The 12533-nt window shown below is 46.5% G+C and overlaps 1 long non-coding RNA gene across 1 annotated transcript; it reads left to right on the top strand.

The window, feature by feature from the left end:
- Nucleotides 1-376: 376 nt before the first annotated feature.
- Nucleotides 377-12071, top strand: LOC309660251. Its single transcript, XR_014263302.1, has 3 exons — nt 377-462; nt 631-695; nt 4764-12071. It is a non-coding gene; the product is annotated as an uncharacterized lncRNA (long non-coding RNA).
- The last annotated feature ends 462 nt before the right edge of the window (nt 12072-12533 follow it).

Here is a 12533-nt window from a genome sequence, read left to right as displayed (position 1 = left end):
GCTTGGGTTTCGGAGTTAGGTAGAGTGGATTCAAACGCTGCCCTGCCCCTTACAGGCTGTGTGGCCTTGAGCACATGACTGAACTCCTCCGAGGTGATAATGAGCCCTCGAGGGCTGTGGTGGGGATTAAAGGGGGCTACTGTGAGGCACTGAGCCCGGGGCATGGAGGAAGAAGGTGTGGCAAAATGCTAGTTCCTCTGACGTAGGTGCCTCTTGGGACATCCTCACAGGGCAGAAAAGTCCGGATGGAAGGGAACAGAGTGTCCTTGCGGGACACAGGAAGGGGAATGCTGTTCAACAGCCCTGCGATCACCCGGAGTCCCCCCAGCCCCTGCTGCAGGATTGGTGGCTTCAGATGGACACGAGTGAGGGAGCTGACATTTTAAGGAAGAGAATTTTCTAGGCTGCCTCTGGGAAATAACATCCTCTCAGTCTCTTCAGAAACTTCACTGCTAATCTGAGGTTTCCCTCCCTCCCTCCCTTCTTTTCCTTTCACTGGAAAAGGCACAAACAACCCCTAGAACCAACCCCCACCAGTCATCTTAAACACCGTCATGAGTTGTGACCCACATTGCGTCACCGACTGTTTCAGGAAAACCCTTCCTTCACTTTCCATCTCTTTCCTTCCAGAAAGGTAAGCGACGGCCTGAAGGATGAAGAGGCAACTAGAGGCAGCTATGTGAGAAGAGCCGAAGGTAAGAGGTGGGACTTTCTTCATCTCTGGGGAGCCAGGCTCACCCCATCAATCCTCCCCCTCCGTCCTCTCAGCTCTGCTGATGGACCTGCACGACCGCAGTTTACACGAGCCCCTGGCTCCTCTTCTCCTGCTGTTTCTTTATGTCCTTCCCCAGCCCCATCCCAGGCCCCGGGGTGGGCTGACTCTGGTCTTCCACAAAGCTCTGTTTTCTCACCAGCAACAGGGGTCTCCTCTCCAAGGAGCCCCCAAGAAAACTAGGGACCCCGCCCTGGAGCCATGGTGGAGGAGGGGTGTTGGTATGAATCACCCAGCAGTGCTGAGAAGTCACACCCACAGAGAAGAGTCAAAGCATGCTCACCTCCTTCATCCTGGGGGCTACAGAGGGTCCACCTGCACCCCATCCATCATCAGTCATAGATTCCCGTCCACCCCCCCCCAAATAGCCCCATGCCACACTGCTCAGTGCCCCCACTAGAGCCGTGACATCCCAGCCTGGCACACACACTGCCATGTGCCAGACCTCCATGGCAGAAAACCAACCTGACCCTGAACGGGGACCCTGAGGGTCTGATCTGGCCAGGCTCCCGCCAGCCCAATGCTGGATCAGATAAGGGTACAGGTGGGGACCTATGGGACAGCCCAGCAGTCCTCAGCAACCCCCAAAGCCCTCACCCCAATTTCTTCCACCTGTAAGCATAGAGGAGAGAGCATTCCCTCCAGAAGATGACCCGCCCCCGGGAAGCCACGGTGGGGGGAACAGGCCCTTCCCGCAGGGCTCTGGATGCTGGGGTGAGTGGAGCTGCCGCTGCCTTCCCGGTGCCATGACTCACAGCTGGCCGGGGCGCGCTGGCCTTAAATAGTGGGCTCAGACGGTAGGGGTCGGTGCAGCTGTGGATGGCTCAGAAGTCCTGCTGCTGAAGTCCCTGCAGGGACAGAGGCTGCCTGTCCCAGCCAGGGAGGCCAGGCACGCAGAACCGCCTTGCCAAGCCTTGACCCGGTGAGAGGGCGGGAAGGAAAAGCTTCCCAGGCCCCCTGCTTCAGGGCTCATATTCACACACGTCGATTCTCCTGACTCTGCGGAAGGGAGAGCTAGGGAGGGAGAGTTCATCTCCACCTAGGAAAGGACTGGAACAGCTCAAAGCGGCAGGTCTGTGCCAGGAAGCCGGGAGGCTGGGAGTCCTTCCTGCGGTGGCTGGTGCTCAGACAGAGGCTGGGTCACCCCTGGTGGGATCTCTCGTGGAGGAGACTCGTGCTGAGGGACCTCAGAAGGCTGTGAGCCAAGATGACAAGAGTACTGAGTCTGTCACTCAAGACTGAGCTCGCCTCGGGCCCCTGAGACTGCCCGGCTGGGTGGGCGGATCTCCACTGGTTTCATTTCAGTTAAAGGGTGAGAGGTCCTGCCCTGCCCACCTCACAACTAGTTTGAGACTCCAAAATGACACAGAATGTGCACTACATAGAAGCTATTGCTGTTGGGTGAGTGGGTTAGAAAAACTGGTCTCTGACATTTCATCCAGCACTCAGATTTCCAACAAGACAGGAAGTCTAAGGCATAAAGCCCTCTCTCTCTCTCTGTATTGTCTCCTCCGTCCCCCAAAGGGGCACCCTGGCTGGGAAACATCCACTGACTGGATGAGTCACCAGCTACTAGCTGGCTACTGTGTTTATTTCGGGGTAAAGATGCCCCAGGGCTTCAGCAGAATGACTCCAGTGTTGGTGCACGAGCTGCTGGAATAAGCACGGAGCACAGCTGGGAAAGGAAGAGAGAACCGGGTGGTGGGGAGAAGACAGAAGAGGAGAGGGTAATTTAACAGTGGGAAGGTCTTTATTTAATAGTTTTTATTTCTTTAAATAGTTTTTCTCTCTAGGCTTTTTTTTTTAATTGAAGTATAGTTGATTTACAGTGTTGTGTTAATTTCTGGTGTACAGCAAAGTGATTCAGTTACACATATATATTCTTTTTCATTATAGGGAATTACAAGGTATTGAATGTAGTTCCCTGTGCTATTCAGTGGGTCCTTGCTGATTATCTATTTTATGTATAGTAGTGTGTATCTGTTAATCCCAAACTCCGAATTTATCCCTCCCCCCGTTTCCCTTTGGTAACCATAAATTTGTTTTCTGTGTCTGTGAGTCTGTTTCTATTTTGTAAATAAGGTCATTTGTATCATTCTTTAAAAAAGATTCCACATATAAGTGATATCATATGCTCTTTGTCTTTCTCTGTCTGACTTACTTCACTCAGTATGACAATCTCTAGGCCCATCCGTGTTGCTGCAAATGGCAATATTTCATTCTCTTTATGTCTGAGTAGTATTCCATTGTATATGTGTACAACATCTTCTTTCTACATTCCTCTGTCGATGGACATTTAGGTGGCTTCCATGTCTTGGCTATTGTAAATAGCACTGCTATGAACATTGGGGTACATGTATCTTTTCGAATTAGGGTTTTCTCCGGATATATGCCCAGGAGTGGGATTGCTGGATCATACGGCAACTCTATTTTTAGTTTTTTAAGGAACTTCCATCCTGTTTTCCATAGTGGCTGCACCAATTTACATTCCCGAAAACAGTGTAGGAGGGTTGTTGGAAGATCTTTAGAGTCAGCCAGAGCCAGGTCCAAATCCTGGTTTCTTAATCATGTGACTTTGGGGAAATTCCTTTACCTTCCTTCAAGGCATCTCTTACTGGGCTGGGGTGCAGAGTACCTGAGGGGGTCCACATGCTTTCCCTTTCTCCAGAGTAAGTAAAGGGGTGACGCCTGGGACTTATGAGGTGCCTGTGCTAACTGGATCCTTTCCGGGTCTGGGGAGGCTGAAGGAAGTGGGAGCAGTGATTTCAGTAATTCCTATAAAGTGTCCATTGACAGATGAATGGATAAAGAAGATGTGGCACATATATACAATGGCATGTTACTCAGCCATAAAAAGAAACGAAATTGAGTTACTTGTAGTGAGGTGGATGGACCTAGAGTCTGTCATACAGAGTGAAGTAAGTCAGAAGGAGAAAAACAAATACCGTATGCTAACACATATATATGGAATCTAAAAAAAAAAAAAAAAAAAAAAAGGTTCTGAAGAACCTAGGGGCAGGGAATAAAGATGCAGACATAGAGAATGGACTTGAGGACACGGGGAGGGGGATGGGTAAGCTGGGACGAAGTGAGAGAGTGGCATGGACATATAAACACTACCAAATGTAAAATAGATAGCTAGTGGGAAGCAGGTGTATAGCACAGGGAGATCAGCTCGGTGCTTTGTGACCACCTAGAGGGGTGGGATAGGGAGGGTGAGAGGGAGACACAAGAGGGAGGGGATATGGGGATATATGTATATGTATAGCTGGTTCACTTTGTTATACAGCAGAAACTAACACACCATTGTAAAGCAATTATACTCCAATAAAGATGTTAAAAAATAAATTCCTATACATCTGACCCACCCCAAAGGCACAAGGTTTCTGCCCAGTCATCAACAAGCCTCAAAAAGGACAGCCCCACCTCAAACAGCCCGGAGCAGGGTCACCCAGTCTGTCTCCTCCAGCCATCCATCATCACTACAGGATGGGCTAAGGAAGGCCTGGAGGAAAAAACCAAGAAAACCCACTGAGAGATAAAGTGACCAACAAGCAGCTTCTGTCAGGAGGAATGCTGGAGGAGACCACCCGCCACAAGGGCAAGCACCGTCAGGCAGCGTCACAGAGCTAAAAGCCTCTGCAGAAGCAAACAAACATCATCTGGTTCTGACTCCAAAACCTGAAGAGCGATGCACGTAAAATAACCAAAAAATCATTGCAATGCAACAGACCAATATTGCAAAATGTTAGAATAACATAAGATTGTGTGTGTGTGTGTGTGTGTGTGTGTGTGTGTGTGTGTGTGTGTAGAGAGAGAGAGGCTTTGAAACCTTGATCTCTCCAGGATTTGAGAGCCTCTCTAGACACTTTCTTCTCTGAGAAATGCCTAAAGCCTCCTGCTCTGTCCTGTGCCCAGGCCGTTCTCCTTCACCTGTCCCATAAGTGATGGGCTTCTTTGTGATTCTGTCCTCTGCCTTCTCTTCCCACAGGGCCCATGTCCCCTGGGCGACCTTGTCCACACCTCTGCTTCAACTGCCCCCTTCTGCAAACCGGGACGTCTGTACCCCCAGCCCAGGGCTCCTGACAGGCCTCCGGCACCACACGTCCCGCTGCTCCTCTTGCTGTCCTGCAGGAACCACAAAACCACACACGTCCAAGCTGGAATGCACCCTTGTCCGTCTCTGACCCCATTGCTCCTCCTGGGTTACACCTCTTGGAAACGGCAGCATCCCATGCCAGATTGCTCAAGCCAAAACCCTGGAAGTCACCCTCTACTCCCTCTTCCCCTTGCCCTTTACACCTCTGTGCTCCCCAAGTCTCATGATTCTTCCTGCTTGTATTAGTTTGCCCCCGTCGACATAACAAAGTACCGCAGACTGGATGGCTTAAACAACGGAAATGCATTTCCCCACAGCTCTGGAGGCCGAAATCCAAGATCATGGTATCAGCCCGGTTGGCTTCTTCTGAGGCCTCTCTCCTTGGCTTGAAGATGGTTGTCTTTTCCCTGTGTCCTCACATGGTCTTCCTTCTGTATGTCTGTGTGTCTCTCCCCAAGATCGACAAGGAGCAAAAAAAATTTTGTGTTTGTTTCACACATCTGCTCTACCTTCTGTCCGAATCCTAAATTGTTCTTCTATCTTATAAGTACAGCAGCCATATAGGATTAAGCCCACTCTAATGACTGTTAACTTAATCACCGCTTTAAAGACCCCTATCTCCAAATACAGTCACAGTCTGAGGTACTGGGGGTTAGGACTTCGACATACGAAATTTTTCAGGGGAGGACACATTTCAGCCCATAATACTCCTTTATGCTTCCCAAATCCACCCCCTTCTCTCTATCCTCATTAGTATCTCTTAAATTCGATCCCTCATCATTTCCCGTTTGAAGTGAATTATTAAACAGTCTCCTATTTCTCCTATTTCTGCTAGAGTGATTTTTCTAAAATGCAAATCTGATCAGAGTACTTCCTGGGTTAAAATGATCCATGGTTCCCCAGTGCCTGTGGTCTGGCATCTACCGACCTTTCCAGATTCTGCTCTCACATTCCTTCTCCTCACTCCATGTGCCAGGCATGCTGAGCTGCTTTGGGTTTCCCCCAGATGCCACACTCTCTCAAGCTGCTCCAAGCTGTCTTTGTACGTGCTGCTCTGTCTGCCTGAATCCACCCCGTGCCCTTTCCTTGTTTGTGATCAATTCTATGGGAAACTTTCCCCAACTACTTCCACCTGGCAGGTGCCATGCTCTGGGCTCCCATGAGAACCTCATGCCTACTTCTGAGTTCCTAAGTTATGACTGCAGACTTCTCTGACTTCTTCCCTAGACACTCCTTAAAAATAGAAAAAGGTGTCTTGTTTACTTTTATATTTCACAGCAGCATAAGGCACACACAGAGTAAGGGGTGTTACATGTTTGTTGAACAAATCGATGTTTTTCTCTCACAGCACACAATGATAGTACTATTTCCTGTTTATGCATCTATCTCATTGCTAGTCTGTGAGCAACTAGGGGATTAAAACAAGGCCTCATTCATCTTTGTGTCACAAGTTCTAACACCATGGCAGACACATAAAAAGGACTTGGTAACATTTGATGGATGGGTGAGCAGGGATCAAATCCCAGTGTGATCCATCAAACCCATTTTAGAGCAGATGTCCTGTGAGCGGGGTCGACACTGTTAGAAGTGGGAGAGAACAAGTTGCCTTTGAGCTAGAAGAACAGTTTAGAACTAAGACAAAGGGTAAAGCAGATGTGTGATACCAATAGGAGGTCTGTTTTCTCCTTGTGGATCTTGGAAAGACAAAGATCAAGACTAACAATGTATCTAGAACTGAAAGGTCTTCTTGTGAATTTTTTTTAAGTTAGTGGGAACCTGCTGTATAGCGCAGGGAGCTCAGCTCGTGCTCTGCGGTAACCTAGGTGAGTGGGACGCGGGTAGGGGGGAGGTCCAAGAGGGAGGGGATGTATGTATACATATAGCTGATTCACTTCTTTGTGCGGCAGAAACTAGCACAGCATTGTAAAACAACTATACCCCAGTAAAAAAAACATTCTTTAAGCAGTCCATTCACCTGGGGCTGTATTTTCTCATTGAGTATCTCTACATTTCCCTGTGTACCAGCTTAAAGTTTCCTTCCTAGCCTATCCTGGCTGAAGGAGGAGAACCCACTTATGTGTGGGACTTTTGCACTTTTCACAAAAGGCCGTGAGCTCACGCGATCCTGACCGTAACCCTGTGGGGCGAGTTTTACCAATGGGAAACCGAGTCTCAGAGATTAAGGGATTTGTTCAAGGTCAATAATTTGAGTTTTCCCAGGCCTTCCTGTCTGTGTGTACAGAAGGGGTCATAGAGATGTATATAACAAAGCTTTCACTACCTCCTGAACTTTATCGTCTAATCTCTGGCAGTCTGCAAGTTTTACCTCTGTGAGTCTCAGGACATGTTACAGAGGTGCTCAGAAAGGCAAACTGTGAAAGAGTCTTACACTGAGGGCCCCAAGGAATCATGCCTTCATGTATCTAAGCCTCTGTGCAGTCCCCTCTCACACTGACGCTGGGCTTGACACTGGGACGTTAGCAAGGGTGATGCAGGCGGAGGCCTGAAAGGTACGTGTGCATTCAGACTTGCCCTCTCTGACTGCTGAAGGCTCTTCTGCCACCCTGTGATAAAGCCTCTGGCACAGAGAGGAGCCATCCCAGCTGAGAGCCCTACATCAATCAGCCTCCAGCCAACCTGCTGACCGCAGTCTGTGAATGACCGCCATTGAATAGAAGAATCGCCCAGCTGAGCCCAGCCCAAATTGCTGACCCACATAATCACCAACAAATAAAACAGTTGCTGTTTTAAGCCATTATTTCTGGGGTGGTTTGTTATATAAGCAATAGATACACTGTTCTTTCATCTTATTCTGCTCTATGTCTCTCTCTGATGGTCACTGCCTCTGAGGTCACTTCCGAAGACATCTCACCACGATCACTACTTCAGGGGCCTGCTAAGTCAACCTTAATATCTATAGCCAAAGTGCTGTCTGGCTCCCAAATTACAGTGGTGTTCCATGGAGCACCGAGCAAGCTACGACATGTTATGAACATACACACACGTGCACACACACACATGTGTGTGTGCATGTTTAAAATTTTTTAAAAGTTTAAAATTTAAACTTTAAAACTTTAAAATTTTAAAAAGTTTAAAATTTAAACTCAGAGTTTAAAATTTTTAAAAAGTTTTTTTTGTTGCTTTTTGTTTTTGGTGTTGCATCTGCCTTCAGGAAGGAAACACCTGCCGAAAGCAACCACTACACCCACACCTCTGGACCTTCTTATCAATATTTCAGGCTTTCTCTCATACACTAGCACACTCTAAAAGCTGCTCTGAGAAATACTTTGTGTTCTGCGGGGCTGTGGAATCTTACGACACTCTGCTAGAGGTGGAGCGATTTCATGACACTCTTCAGACCTGGGAAGAGCAGACCTTGTGGTCTTAATACAGCAAATTTCAGAAGGGCTAACTGAAAGGAATGCTGACGTCCAGTAAAATATTACAGAGCTTTCATGTCATTTGAGACTCTGACTTTCCCTTGCTGGTTGCTGATCCTCTCTCATCAGAGAAGGGCTGGCTGTTCCATCACCAGGCAGGCTGGGGACCCACATCCAGGCAGATTCCAGGCTTGTTCTCCATCCCCCATCCCCCCTTCCCTTATCCTCAGCAAAGCCCTCAGGCCGTTCACCAGTTTACAAGTTTGTGTGACCCCTGCTGTCATCACAGAGTCATAATGTGCTGGAGCCTGGGTACATTCCCTGGCCAGCTGACTCCAAACTCAACGCTGCCTTCCACCCCACATCCATGGAAGATATTGCTAGCTGATCGTGGGTTTCTTTTCTGCTAGCCTAATGTGGCACCAGAAACCCTTCAAAATAGCATCCAGGCAACCCTTACCAAGCTACTGGAGATGTTCCTTATATTCCTTTGCTAGGGCCGCCATAAAAAGTTACCGTAAACTGGGTAGCTAAGCAGCAGACATTTATTTTCTCACAGTTCTGGAGGCTGGAAGTCTGACATCAAGGTGATGACAGAGTTGGTTCCTTTTGAGGCCCGTGAGGGAAGGCTCTGTTCCAGGTCTCCCTCCTTTGCTTGTGGATGGCTATCTTTTTCCTTTGGATTCATATCGTCTTCCCTCTGCACATGTCTATATCCCAATTTCCCCTTTTTGTAAGATTATCAGTCATTTTGGATTAGGACTCATCCTAATAACCTCGTTTTAACTTGATTACCTCTGTAAAGACCCTATCTCCAAAAAAGGTAACATTCTGAGGTACTGGGGTGGGGTTCATAATGCAGTATATCTTTTTAAGGTGACACAATTCAACTTATAACAGTCCCCTAGAGGCGGCCCACTGCTCCTCCCTTTCTATACTCTGCTGCTCTAGATGACACGCATGCCCCCTGCTCTGAGCAGGGTACATGATCTGGGGGAGAAAGGTCGGGTGTGAGGCTTATTTGCCTCTGGCATGCATAACCCCAGGCCAGCGATTATGTTCCTGACAAAGCTGGTAGGATGTGGTCCCCAGCCAGCTTCAGGCTCCGTGTGTGCCCTTTCCAAGAGCTGCATGTTAACAGAAAGGACAACAGTGAAAGACTGAAGTGTCCTTCTTGATTATTTGTTTGTCCCTCCTCAGGGGAGGGTTATACTTCCCTATCCCACTGGCATCAGGATTGGTTGTGTGACTCACTTTAGCCCATGAAAAGCAAGTGTTATTTCTGAGAGGAAGCTATAAGAGGCACTGTGTATGTGGTCTTGGTCTCTCTTCTGTACAAGATGGTCAGTGTCCTAGATGGAGGGTGGGTCATCAGCCTGGGTCCTCAAGTAAAGTTGATGGGGGGCAGAGCTTACTCCAGACCATGATGGACACGCAGCATGAGCATGAAATAAATCTTTCTTGTAAAAAGCCACTAAGATTTAGGAGCTGTTTGTTACTGGGTATAACTGCCTATCCTGACTGATACAACAACCTTCCCCAACAGAGGACGATTATGTTTTAGTTAAGAATATAAATGTGGAGTGAACACAAGGATAAATTCCAAATGGATCAAAGCTTAAATGTAATCAATGAAGCCATAAAAGTACTAGAAGAAAAGAGGAATTACCTTTATAACCCCAGAGTGGGCGAAGGTCTTTCTACTTACGACTCGAAATCTAGAATCTGTGAAAGAAAAGATGGACAAAGTGCATTACGTAAAAATAAAAAACTTTATAGGAAAACAAACTAACAACAGTAACGTGAAGAAAAAGAACCAAAATCCCAAACAAATCCCATAAGTGTGGTAGATTGTTTGCAGATATGGCCACAAATTTCTTCCCTTTGTTCACGCCCTTAGGTATTCCCTTCCTACCCTGAATTCAGCCTCAGCCCTGTTACTTGTTTTGGCCTCTGGGCAATAACAAATGTGACGCAAGCAGAGGCTTAAAAACACTTGGGCTTTGGTACTTGTTCACTTGCTGTTTGTTGGAACCTGTGACCATCATGAGAAGAAGACCAGACTAGCCTGCTGGATGGCTAGTGACCTTTGTTACCTCTACTGACAGCCAGTCAACCACCAGACCCATGAGGGAGGCCATCAACCACCAGCTGACTTTAAAGCATAAGTGAGTCCAGCTGACACCTTGTGGAACAGAGATGAACTATCAGCTAAACCCAGACTATAGCATCACGGGCAAATCAATGGTTGTTGTGATGAGCTGATAAGTTTGGGGATGGTTTCTTACTTACACACACACACACACACACACACACACACATGCATACACACATACAAATAACTGATGCAATAAGCCAAATCAAAAGGCAAACAACCAAAGAAGAAAGTTATTTTCAACTCATACCACAAAGGGCTTACATTTCTAAGAGTAAATTTTCCTTGTATAAAGTTCCTTATAAAATACAGAAGACCAACAACCCAATGGAAAAATAAGCAAAGGATATAACATACAGTTCACAGTAAGGGAAATATAAATAGCTTTTTAAAAATATGAAACATGGTCAATCTCATTCATAATAAGATAAATTCAAATTAAAACTACATTGAGATGCTATTTTCACCTATCAGATTGGCGACAGTACAAGCGTTGGCAGCACACTGCGCTGGCACTCATACATTGCAAGTGGGGGTATAACCTGATGGAGGGCAAATTAACAATAGCTATGAAGATGGTGTTGCACAATATGTTTGATCCAGTAACGTACTTCTAGGAATTTATTGTACGGATGTACTCACACGCAAAATGGCATATGCACAAGGTTATTTACTGCAGTATTGTTTGTAATAGCAAAGAACTGGCAACAACCTAAATGTCCATCAGTAGGAGACTAGTTGATGAATTACGGCACATCCGTGTAATGGAATACCAACTGCGAAAAAGAATAAGGAAGCTGATATGTACTGATGTGACAAAAATCCAAGATGTGTTGTTAGAAAATAAAGCAAGTTGCAGAAACACATATATACGCATTTGGATTTGCTTCTATATGCGTAGAGACTCAGAGAAAGATACACAGCAATCTGCTGAAGGGTGCGCAGGTTACTTACGGGATGTGGTGGAATGGGATGGATAGCGGACGGGGGTGAGAAGGAGACTTTTCATCACATAGCTTTTTGTAGTTCTTAAGTTTTGAAACTTACAATATTTATTTATTATTTAATTTTTATCTATTCAAACATTTAAATAATCAAATTAAATATTTAGGAAAGGACATAGCTATGGATGTGTAAAGTTGACCACAGAATGTAAAGAAGCTGAAGCTCAGAGAGGTTTTAAGTGTCCAAAGGTGCCCCAGCTGGCAGGTGGCAGAGCCAGCGTCTGAGCACAGGTCTATTTGACTCTGAAGTTAGGAACTTGAGAAAGGCTTCTCTAAACTTCCGTTTTCCCAAATGTAAAATGGGAATCCTAGTAACACCAGCCCTGCCTACACGCAGGACTTTCGGGAGGCTCACTCCGATGAGTCTGTGTTAGTGAGAGTGCTTTGCAGACCACGGAGGGCTCTAACCGCAGATGCTCAATGGATTTCCACATGCTAGATGAGGTACAACCTTTTTTTCTGGTCTCGCTATTGCCAGCACAAAGGGCTGTGCAGTTTACATATATTATCATTTCACCTAATCTTCATAACAACTCTAGAGGTGAAGTATTTTATTCCCATTTCAGAGATGAGGATATGAGACTCAGATTTATTAATTTAGCTAGCATGTGACACAGTGGGATTTGAGTCCAAGTCTGTTTGACACTGAAGCGGTTGCCTCTCAATTATTGTGCGTGTGCGTGTGCGTGTGCGTGTGTGTGTGTGTGTGTGTGTGTGTGGTGGGGATCATCCTACCCCATCCTCAGGAATGGGCTCCTCACCATCTGATGGGCACAGCTGGGATTCATTCTCATTTTCCAATAGATGTGCTCGTGAAATTCCCCAAGTGCGTAGCCTTGTTTTCTTCTCTCTCCCTGCCCAAAGGTTGACCATCCTTCAAGGCCCATATCAAACCCATCCTCCCTTTTGAAGACTTTCATGGCCCCATCTCTTAGCACTGAACTCTGCTTTCTCTAAATTGTCATTGCTCTTAATGTCTTGGTTTTCAGTTTTATACACTTGGAATAGTTATTTTTTCGTGTGTATAAGTCTTATTTTCCTTTTATGACATTTCACTCTTAAGGTTGGAGACTGTCTTATTCATCTTTGTAAATGAGATAAAGTATGTACAAGGCCTAGCTTA

Source organism: Balaenoptera physalus, assembly GCF_965194825.1.
Source record: "Balaenoptera physalus genome assembly, chromosome: 1".
NCBI classification, from domain to species: Eukaryota; Metazoa; Chordata; class Mammalia; order Artiodactyla; family Balaenopteridae; genus Balaenoptera; species Balaenoptera physalus.
The sequence above is the reverse complement of the archived record's forward strand: the minus strand, read 5'-3'. Positions and strand labels throughout refer to the sequence as shown.